Raw genomic sequence first — 11,873 nt, forward strand, 5'->3', positions numbered from 1 at the left:
GCAGTATGTAGCATTAATTAAGCTTACAGTTGAAATATTATTTTACAGTTTTCTTTATAGACTTTAGCTGGAAGTTTACCATACGTGGTGAAAAATGTATCACACAGAGCAGGAAGTGCTATAAGAACCGTAACATTTTTTATACAGCAAACACACAAATAGTATGTTACACCCCAGTTTTGACTCTAAGATCAAGAGTGGGGATGAAATCTATAAGAAGTTCATTACAACAATAAATACGAAGATGGCAAGCAAGTGGCTTGTATCTCTTGAAAAGGCCTTATGAATAAAAGAACGGATTCTCTTGGAAAGCTTTTAAAATGCCAAACAGCTGTATACAAAGCTCTTGCTGTCACTTCCAGCATGTGTTGAAGCAGCTAAATTGTTTCCTCTCTTCTGCAAGGGTTTGGTACTCTACAGTTGATTTCCAAAAATAATATAAAAAGATGGTATCATCTTGAGTTAGTGGGAATCATTAACTACTGTGAATAGACTGACAAGGTAGCAGAGCTGCATTCTTAGAGAATTAAATATTGGAGGGAGAGAGCAGTATCCTCTGAAAACATCTTAATCTGGGCTACATCTGACACCTGCAAAGTCTTTTCCTTATGGTATTAGCCATTCAAGCCCTTCTGAAGGCAGCCAAAAGCATGTCAGCAACTGACCCTGGTATAAATTGTGGTCATCGGGCCACAAATTGTTGGCCAGATATGATAAAAGCCACATCACACTATTGTACATTACTGGCAACAGAAATCAGTGTAAATCCTTATTGCCCTGATGGACAATTTTATATTTGTTAGGGTTTTTTTTTCTGTTTAGTGTGATTGGGATCTATCACTATTAAAACTGTTATAGTAACTCAAAAAACTCAAAGCATTTGGAGAGTGTGGTCCTTCTGAGATCCGCACTAGGATATGTCACAGATTCACAGAATGCTTCAGGTTGGAAAGCAGGGCCACCTTGAGCAGGTTGCTCAGGACCACATCCAACTGGCTTTTGAATGTCTCCGAGGACGGAGACTCCACAACATCTCTGGGCAACCTGTGCCAGCACTCAGTCCCCCTCACAGTAAAAAAGTGTTTTCTGATGTTCAGACAGAACCTCCTGTGTTTCAGTTTGTGCTTATTGACTCTTGTCCTGTTATCAGGCACCACTGAAAAGAGTCTGGCTCCGTTCTCTTTGCACCTTCCCTTCAGGTATCTGTACACATAGATAAGATCCCCTCTGAACCTTCTCTTCTGCAGGCTAAACAGTCCTAGCTCTCTCAGCCTTTCCTCTTAGGAGAGATGCTCCAATCCCTTAATCATTTTCATGGCCCTTGACTGGAATTTCTCCAGTATGTGCATGTCTCTCTTGTACTGGGGAACCCAGAACTGGACACAGTACTTCAGGGGTGGCCTCACTGGTGCTGAATAGAGGGGAAGGATCACCTTCCTCAACATGCTGGAAACACTCCTCCTGATGCAACCCAGGATACTTCTTTGTGGCAAGGGCACATTGCTGGCTCATGTCTTCTATTGAAAAATACTCCCAGTTGGGATACAGACACAGACCACTTCTTTTTAAAAAGCACTTAATCCTAAAATTAATCTCTTCAGATACTGACTACTGAATAGAAAGTACTTACATTAAGTAGGCCCTCAGTCAAGCTTTAGGGACCGCTAAGATTTTGGAAAAATGTTATGCTCCATATTTTATATTGGCTATGGCTAGGCCACATCCTAGTCAGTACCACATTACAGTGAAAGATGATTAAGGGCAGGCTTCGCTCGTTCAGTCTTCAATCTCCAACTTGAAAAACTTACTTCCAGATTGACTACATAGGGAGACCCAACTACTTCTGCCAGGAGGAGGTATCATCTTGAGTTAGTGGGGATCATATTAACTACTGTGAATAGACTGACAAGGTAGCAGAGCTGCATTCTCAGAGAATTAAATATTGGAGGGATAGAGCAGTTTCCTCTGAAAACATCTTTATCTCGGCCACATCTGACACCTGCAAAGTCTTCTCCTTATGGTATTAGCCATTCAAGCCTTTCTAATCTGAGAGTTTGATGCCTTTTTGGTTCAGCCATGGATTTTTGCCCTGGCCACTTTCAGAAATGGAGGTGCAACTGTACTCAAAACTCCAAACTCATGTTTCTTAAGCTACACATTTGGAAACCCCTTTGCACCCCCAAAAATGTAAAGGAAACAACATGCAAATAACTTCAGCATCAAACTGTACATAAAGTCAGTTGATTACATAATTTATATGTTTTGAAGTTTAATAATTGAGACAAATCTGGTTTTTCTTCTTGGCCACCACTGTCAGTTTTGACATCAGTGTCAACAAGGCTTAAGTCAGCGTGTCTTTACTGACAATTTGCTTTATGTTGTCAATTAGAATTCCATTTTTTTGCTAAGTCAATACAATTAGATTGCTACAGAGACTTCATTACAGCCACAGGCAGGACAGCAGCTGAGGTACACAATTTTCTCCCTATGATGCCAGTACTCACAAAACAGTTATTGGAACAATTGTCTGTAAAAGGACAATAAATGTTTGCATCTTGAATATTGTTATCCAATAAAATTATCAGTTCACAAAAATGGATACCAGTGAGCTGATACTGTTACCATTATTACTTAGTGAGAATATTTATGGCTGTTCTGTGTTTAACATGTTTAATTGTAATGTTCACTGCACAATGATGTTCACAGCATGTTAACAAGAATAAATAATTATGTAATGAATAGAATCATATTTTTCCCACTGTTCTGTGACTTGAAATGTTTCTAAATAGTAATGAGCTATACTCAGTTCTTCAGGAAGCTGGATTCAAATACGTCTCAGGCTATGATATTTCCCAGTAATATGCTTTTTAAGTTACACTTGCAATAACAGAACAATTCCAGTGTGCTTTCAGTGTCTTTTTTTTAAAGAAGCTTTGGTTTCAAAAGCTTGCTCTTTGCTTCACTTTAATTAGCTTTATAATCATCTAAACTTGCATCTTGTGTTTTACAATAACTTTTGAGATGTTCTATCTAGCTACACTGCCAACGTAGTATATTATAAGGATAACCTTAATTAAACTAGGTGGGATTGCAGAAGCAGTCTAGTAGCAGCAACACAAGATTCAGTATAGCTGAGTTGCCTTAGAGAAAAGCAGATACCTGAGGAGACAAGTAGATGATGAGTAGACTGTTGAAAGATACAGCAGCATACAGCCCTAGCATCTGTTATAGCTCTCTGGACTTTATCTCAAATATTCCTAATACTAGATTAAATTTGTCTTACTGAAGAGATTCTAAATGTCTATTAAAATAACAGTAAAATCAGGAAAACCACAGTAAATCATTGGATTTCAGTTTAAAACCCCACCACTTTTCTTTTAATCCTGGTGGACCTTCATCCCTGTCACTCTACATATCTCAATAAGGCAGAGCGTGTCCACAAGCACTGTGACCAGCACTTTATATCTTCTGCTCAGCTCTCTCTCTTAAGGCCACTGAGAAGATAAGATGGAGAATGTCTTTGTTAAGGATATTCCATCAGGAGAAAACCTGGAAACCACATCAATGGAAGATGGCAAGACCAATATTTCAGTAGCTTCACACAAACTGGCACTAGCTTTCCTCTGTGAGTGATAGGTTTGGTTAAATCACTTCTGGTAGATGGTGGCATAGAAAAGTGTAATCTTCAAGAGTCAGGAAAGAACTTTTAAGAGTGGCAGATTCACCAAGGGAAACAAACTCAGCTGGACTGGAAGAAGCAGGTGGAATGGACATTTGAAATATGAGAGGAAATGTCCTCTTTAACTAGTTCGTTCCCACCTGTAGGTTGACGTCTAAAATTCAGGTAAACACGTAGTCCACAACCAAAGAACAGGAAAGAGATGGGAAATGTGAACCAAATAATGGATTTCTAGAAAGATGAAGAACAAGCTTTTAAGTACTGTTCCTTTTCCTCTTATTTGCATACACATGTAGTGCAACTCTGCTGTATGACTGGAAAACAAATGCTTGTAGATCTAAAGCCACAAGTATGTCTCTTCTGGCCTAACACGTACATCTCTTAATTCAAATTAAAAATACATGGAGCAGATATTAAAGAGTACAGAATGAGCCGCACTGAGTAAGTGCTATGATATGAAGAACAGGAGTATGCCTTAAAAATACAATGATTATATTTCAGGTTTGACTTGTACTTGTTGAGCTGCTTCTGTGATGTAAGTAGGCAACAATACCACACCCCAAAGTGACACTGAGCTTTTAATTCACCAGTTTAACCTTAATGTGAATTTGATGACCTCATATTCAATATGAATCTGATTCCCCATCCTTTCAGAAGATTTCTTAATCGATAGTAACTATAATGATATCAATATGCAAACAAAAGTTTTGGTCTTAGAAGAACATAAGCATGGATCAAATCTTACTGCTATCCACAGCTCTAAAAATATAAGCTATACTTCACCTGTCTGCCTGATAGACTACATCCAGAAAATAGCAGAATTTATCTTAATAGAAGAAAATAGATCACACTGCCAGAATTAGACTAAAAAATATACACAGAGAGAGAGAGAGAGAGTAATCTTTCATTTTATAGCACCAGCCAACATGGGGTCCTGCTCCAGTCTAAAAGAACAAAATTTTAAAATTACAAGAACAGGTGCATTTTACCATGGGATAATGTCGTGGTTTAACCTGGCAGGCAGCCAAATACCACGCAGCCGCTCACTCACTCCCCCCGCCCCCCAGTGGGACGGGGAGAGAATCGGAAGGGTAAGAGTGAGAAAAACTCGTGGGTTGAGATAAAGACAGTTTAATAGAACAGAAAAGGGAGAATAATGATAATAAATAATGATAGAATATACAAAATGAGTGATGCACAATGCAATTGCTCATCACCCGCGCTGACCGATAACCAAGTAGCGATCGGTACTTCCTGGATCACGCCTACCCTTCATATACTGAGCATGACATCACATGGTATGGAATACCCCATTGGCCAGCTGGGCTGGCTGTCCTGATTATGTTCCCTCCCATCTTGTGTACCTAGCTCAGTCAGTAGGCATGGGAGCTGTCCTTGGACTAGGAGGGCACTTAGCAACAACTGGAAACATCAGTGTGTTATCAACATTCTCCTCATACTAAATCCAAAACACAGCACTAGGAAGAAATTTAACCCTATCCCAGCCGAAACCAGGACAGTATCCACCCCTTATTCCATACCATTTACGTTATGCTTAGGTCTCACATTTTTCGATACCTTTCAATTAATCACCACTATCTTTTTTATATATATACATATATAATACATATACATACATATATACATATAATACATATACATACATATATATACATAAATATATATAAATGTCCATTGAGTTCTTTTAGTCCACAACTTTGGGCTCCATCTGTCATAACAGTCTTTCAGGGCCAGAAGGATGGTGTGTGGTGTTGGGCTGTTGCATCCTGAAGCCAGTTCTCATTTCGGTACTGCTGCGCTCGTTCAGTTCTATCATCGTTGCACTTTGCTCAGTTTCATCGGAGTTAGTTCATTCTTCATTAATCTGGGTGATTTTCACTGCTATACCATTGATAGCAACCATAGAAATAATGATATACAATATCATATAACAATTGACATCATACAATTCAGTTCATTGGCTATTTTCACCCAAAATCAAATCCCCTTGAGGTACACACCGGACTTGCCCATCCTTTCGCATCACCCACCAAGTGTACCCAGGTCCTTGAGCAAAAGCAATCCCACGGATGGGTTTTCCCTTGCCAGAGGCAGGAGTAACCCAGACTGTCTTCCCCAGCATATTTCTTATGTGCACGACAGGGACTTTATCTCCATCTACAGTACATAAAAGTCTTGATTGGGCAGGACCAGCTCGATTAACAGACCCCCTAGTGTTGACTAACCAGGTGGCCTTTGCTAAATGTGTATCCCAATGCTTGAATGTCCCACCACCCATTGCCCTCAGTGTTGTCTTTAGCAGCCCGTTGTATCGTTCGATTTTCCCGGAGGCTGGTGCGTGGTAGGGGATGTGATAGACCCACTCAATGCCATGCTCTTTGGCCCAGGTGTCTATGAGGGTGTTTCGGAAATGAGTCCCGTTGTCTGACTCAATTCTTTCTGGGGTGCCATGTTGCCATAGGACTTGCTTTTCAAGGCCCAGGATGGTGTTCCGGGCGGTGGCATGAGGCACAGGGTATGTTTCTAGCCAGCCGGTGGTTACTTCCACCATGGTGAGCACATAGCGCTTGCCGTGCCGGATTTGTGGGAGTGTGATATAATCAGTCTGCCAGGCCTCCCCATATTTGTATTTCAACCATCGTCCCCCATACCAAAGAGGCTTTACTCGCTTGGCTTGTTTGATTGCAGCGCACGTTTCACATTCATGGATAACCTGTGCAATAGCGTCCATGGTTAAGTCCACCCCTCGATCATGAGCCCATCTATATGTTCCATCTCTTCCTTGATGGCCTGAGGCATCATGGGCCCACCGAGCTATAAATAATTCACCTTTATGTTGCCAGTCCAGATCCACCTGAGCCACTTCAATCTTAGCAGCCTGGTCCACCTGCTGGTTGTTTTGATGTTCTTCAGTGGCCCGACTCTTGGGTACATGAGCATCTACGTGACGTACTTTTACAACCAGGTTCTCTACTCGGGCAGCAATATCTTGCCACAGTACGGCAGCCCAGATGGGTTTACCTCTGCGCTGCCAGTTGTTCTGCTTCCACTGCTGCAACCACCCCCACAGGGCATTCGCCACCATCCATGAGTCAGTATAGAGATAGAGTACTGGCCATTTTTCTCGTTCGGCAATGTCCAAGGCCAGCTGGATGGCTTTTACCTCTGCAAACTGGCTCGATTCACCTTCTCCTTCAGCAGTTTCTGCAACTTGGCGTGTAGGACTCCATACAGCAGCTTTCCACCTCCGATGCTTTCCCACAAGGCGACAGGACCCATCAGTGAACAGGGCATATTGCTTCTCGTTTTCTGGTAGTTTATTTTACAGTGGGGCCTCTTCAGCACACGTCACCTCCTCCTCTGGGGATATTCCAAAATCTTTGCCTTCTGGCCAGTTCGTGATCACCTCCAAGATTCCTGGGCGACTGGGGTTGTGTGATCAGCGCGACCCACTTACTCCACGTAGCATCGGTTGCATGATGTGTAGAGGGGACCCTCCCTTTGAACATCCAGCCTAGCACCAGCAGTCGGGGTGCCAGGAGGAGCTGGGCTTCAGTACCAACCACTTCCGAAGCAGCTCGAATCCCTTCATATGCTGCCAATATCTCCTTCTCAGTTGGAGTGTAGCAGGCCTCCGATCCTCTGTATCCCCGACTCCAGAACCCTAAGGGTCGACCTCGAGTCTCCCCTGGTGCTTTCTGCCAGAGGTTCCAGGTAGGACCATTCTCTGCGGCTGTGGTGTAGAGCACATTCTTCACATCTTGTCCTGCCCGGACTGGCCCAAGGGCTACTGCATGAACTATCTCCTGTTTAATTTGTTCAAAGGCTTGTCGTTGCTCAGGGCCCCATTTGAAGTCGTTCTTCTTCCTGGTCACGTGATAGAGAGGGCTTACGATCTGACTGTAATTTGGAATATGCATTCTCCAAAAGCCCACAACGCCTAAGAAAGCTTGTGTTTCCCTTTTGCTAGTTGGTGGGGCCATGGCTGTTATTTTGTTGATCACATCTGTTGGGATCTGATGACGTCCATCTTGCCATTTTATTCCTAAAAACTGGATCTCCTGTGCAGGTCCCTTGACCTTACTTTGTTTTATGGCAAAACCGGCCTTCAGAAGGATTTGGACTATTCTCTCCCCTTTCTCAAAAACTTCTTCTGCTGTGTTGCCCCACACAATGATATCATCAATGTATTGCAGGTGTTCTGGAGCCTCACCCTGTTCCAGTGCGGTGTGGATCAGTCCATGGCAAATGGTAGGGCTGTGTTTCCACCCCTGGGGCAGGCGGTTCCAGGTGTACTGGACGCCCCTCCAAGTGAAAGCAAACTGTGGCCTGCACTCTGCTGCCAAAGGGATGGAGAAGAACGCATTAGCAATGTCAATTGTGGCGTACCACTTGGCTGCCTTTGACTCCAGTTCGTATTGAAGTTCTAGCATGTCCGGCACGGCAGCACTCAGTGGCGGCGTGACTTCATTCAGGCCACGGTAGTCTACTGTCAGTCTCCACTCTCCATTGGACTTTCGCACTGGCCATATGGGTCTGTTAAAGGGTGAGCGAGTCTTGCTGATCACTCCTTGGCTCTCCAGTTGACGAATCAGCTCATGGATAGGGATCAGGGAGTCTCGGTTGGTGCGGTATTTCTGCCGGTGCACTGTTGTGGTAGCGATTGGTACCTGTTGTTCTTGGACCTTCAACAACCCCACAACAGAAGGATCCTCCGAGAGACCGGGCAAGGTGGACAGCTGTTTAATTTCCTCCGTCTCCAGGGCAGCTATACCAAAAGCCCACCGGTACCCTTTTGGGTCCTTGAAATACCCTCTCCTGAGGTAGTCTATGCCAAGGATGCACGGAGCCTCTGGGCCAGTCACAATGGGGTGCTTCTGCCACTCATTCCCAGTCAGGCTCACTTCGGCCTCCAATACAGTTAACTCTTGGGATCCCCCTGTCACTCCAGAAATACAGATGGGTTCTGCCCCTTTATAACTTGATGGCATTAGGGTGCACTGTGCACCAGTGTCTACGAGAGCCTTATACTCCTGTGGCTCTGATGTGCCAGGCCATCGAATCCACACAGTCCAGTAAACCCGGTTGTCCCTTTCCTCCACCTGGCTGGAGGCAGGGCCCCTCTAGTTCTGGTCATAGTATCCGCTTCTCACTTCTTGCAAACGTGAGTCAAGAATTCCTTCATTACAGTCCAAAGTAAGATCAGCCCTTCTACTCTGTCTGGGGAACTGTTCACTGGAAACTGGACCGTCGTGAGACAGGTTTTTCCTGAAAACTGGGGCAGCATTTTTCCTGAGAGAACCCCCTTGTGTGATTGTTCTTCCTTGCAACTCACGTACACGTGCCTCTAGGATCAAGATAGGTTTTCCATCCCACTGCCTCATGTCCTCTACGTGGTCACGCAGGTAAAACCACAGGGTGCCCCGTGGTGTGTACTTTCGATATCCTCTCTCTTGAGGAGAAAAACGCTGACTCCTAATGGCTGAGATACTGGTCCGTACAGGTGGAGAATAGGACCTATCCTCTTTGAGTTGCTGGACCTCTCGGGATAGTTTCTCTACAGCTGAGACAAGGGAGGAGGAGATAGTTCTTCGAAATCCCAAAGTCTGCTAACCACCTCATCCACCGTTGGTGCTTCTTCCTCTTTCCAGCACAGTACTGCCAACGAACTGGCGTACGATGCTGGTGCGCTCCGTACCAACTTCCGTCACATGGGTCGCGGGCACTGGACGTCATCTGGATCTTTGGGCGTTTGGTTGTCGTTCAGGTCACTATAAACCACCTCCAGCACGCCTAATTCTCTCAGGTACTGGATACCTCTCTCCATAGGGGTCCATTTGCTTGGGCGATATATAACATCTTCCTTGAAGGGATACCTTTCCTTCACACCTGACAGCAGTCGCCTCCAGAGGCTGAGGACCTGTGTCCCTTTTCCGATTGCTTTGTCAATGCCTCCTTCCCTAGCAAGGGATCCCAGCTGTTTGGCTTCCTTCCCCTCCAATTCCAGGCTACTGGCCCCATTATCCCAGCATCGGAGCAGCCAGGTAACAATATGCTCGCCTGGACGACGGCTGAAATCTTTCCGCATATCTCGCAGCTCACTCAGGGATAGGGATCGGGTGGTTTCCGTCTCGTTTATGAGTTCTTCCTCTTCCTCCTCCTCTCCTTGTGATGCCCCTGCTCTTTCATCATCCCTTTCTAAATGACCTGATCTCCGCTTCCAAGATTTCCTCTTCTGTACAGGGGCAACGGATACCAGCAAGGGTTGGTCCTCTGGTTCAGCTGTAGTGCCTGTTGCTGGGGTTTGGGTAGCTGCAGTGCCTGTCGCGGGGGTTGGAGTAACTGTAGTGCCTGTTGCCGGAGCTTGAGTGGCTGCAGTGCCTGTTGCAGGGGTTGGAGAAGCTACGGTGACTGTTGCCGGGGTTTGAGTAGCCACAGGGGTTGTCATGGGGGTTGGAGTAGCCGCAGTGCCTGTCGTGGGGTTTTGAGTAGCCACCGTGTCTGTAGCCGCCCCCGAGACTCGCCGCTCCGCCCGCCCCGATGAGGCACCGCTGCTTGCCCTCCCTCTTTTCTTGTTCCTGAGGGTTGATCTCTGGACAGTATTCCTGAATAGTTGTTTAACCCTAAACAAGGCCTGAACCACATTCAGGAGACATAGTACCAATATGAACATGCTTGTTTGAGCATCCCAAGGATATTCAAAATTCTCAGGGAATACTGTGGACATCTTTGTGAAGAGGATAGAAGAAAAAGGAGTTTCTGACGATATGGAAGGGAAGATGAACAAGTGGGAGAGAGTGTCCCATCCCGTCTCCCCCTTAAATTCATTCTCCGAGGAGAAACAAGTGCAATTACCAATAATTTCTAAGAGGTGGTTCCCGAGGTACAGAAATGATGGCAGTGCCGAGTACAGATACCAGATTAGACTTACAACCAATGATTTTATCACCTCATAAAACAGCAACAAAATGATAATCTTGGCCCAGTTCCGAATAATGATAAACAGCACAAACGGGAACATATACTGCAAGCAAGGTATTACATGACCCAACATTGAGAGCCAGCCCCACAACTTTGACAGCCAATACATCAACATTGTGACCAATCAATATAATGGATGCTTGTAACAATTTTGCCTTAACACACTTTGGTCAGATCTATCGTTATCTCAACCCTTTGAGCCCCACGTTGGGCGCCAAAAAAGGACTGTCGTGGTTTAACCTGGCAGGCAGCCAAATACCACGCAGCCGCTCACTCACTCCCCCCGCCCCCCAGTGGGACGGGGAGAGAATCGGAAGGGTAAGAGTGAGAGAAACTCGTGGGTTGAGATAAAGACAGTTTAATAAAACAGAAAAGGGAGAATAATGATAATAAATAATGATAGAATATACAAAATGAGTGATGTACAATGCAATTGCTCACCACCCACGCTGACCGATAAACAAGTAGCGATCGGTACTTCCTGGATCACGCCTACCGTTCATATACTGAGCATGACGTCACATGGTATGGAATACCCCATTGGCCAGCTGGGCTGGCTGTCCTGATTATGTTCCCTCCCATCTTGTGTACCTAGCTCAGTCAGTAGGCACGGGAGCTGTCCTTGGACTAGGAGGGCACTTAGCAACAACTGAAAACATCAGTGTGTTATCAACATTCTCCTCATACTAAATCCAAAACACAGCACTAGGAAGAAATTTAACCCTATCCCAGCCGAAACCAGGACAGTATCCAAAATATGGAACGCTTCACGAATTTGCGTGTCATCCTTGCGCAGGGGCCATGCTAATCTTCTCTGTATCGTTCCAATTTTAGTATATGTGCTGCCGAAGATAGCACTCATGAATAACTCAATACTCTGAAGAGTATTTTCATGAAATTGCATTGATGGAAATGGTTGAAGAAACAAACGGAAAATAAATACACATTTCAGTTTTTAATCTGTAATTTGACCATGTATTTTAGATGATACCATAAAGTAATGGAGAACACCCAAGTGCTTTCTGCAGACAACAGGAATCTAAGATGAAATTACAACTCCATTGCTTAAGTTTATATGTTTTAACTTTAATATGATATATAGGACCAAGTTCCTAATTTGTCCCCCTTTTTGTCTTCAGCATTTCCTCCCTTACATTACGCTCCCTCATCTTCCTCGTTACTAATTGATGTA

The 11,873-nt window shown here is 44.5% G+C and overlaps 1 non-coding gene across 1 annotated transcript; it reads right to left on the reverse strand.

The window, feature by feature from the left end:
* Positions 1 to 11,432: 11,432 nt before the first annotated feature.
* On the reverse strand, positions 11,433 to 11,539 carry LOC142082548 (U6 spliceosomal RNA). Its single transcript, XR_012673734.1, has one exon. It is a non-coding gene; the product is annotated as a U6 spliceosomal RNA (small nuclear RNA).
* Between the last annotated feature and the right edge of the window lie 334 nt (positions 11,540 to 11,873).

Source organism: Calonectris borealis, chromosome 4 (assembly GCF_964195595.1).
Source record: "Calonectris borealis chromosome 4, bCalBor7.hap1.2, whole genome shotgun sequence".
In the NCBI taxonomy this organism is placed as follows: Eukaryota; Metazoa; Chordata; class Aves; order Procellariiformes; family Procellariidae; genus Calonectris; species Calonectris borealis.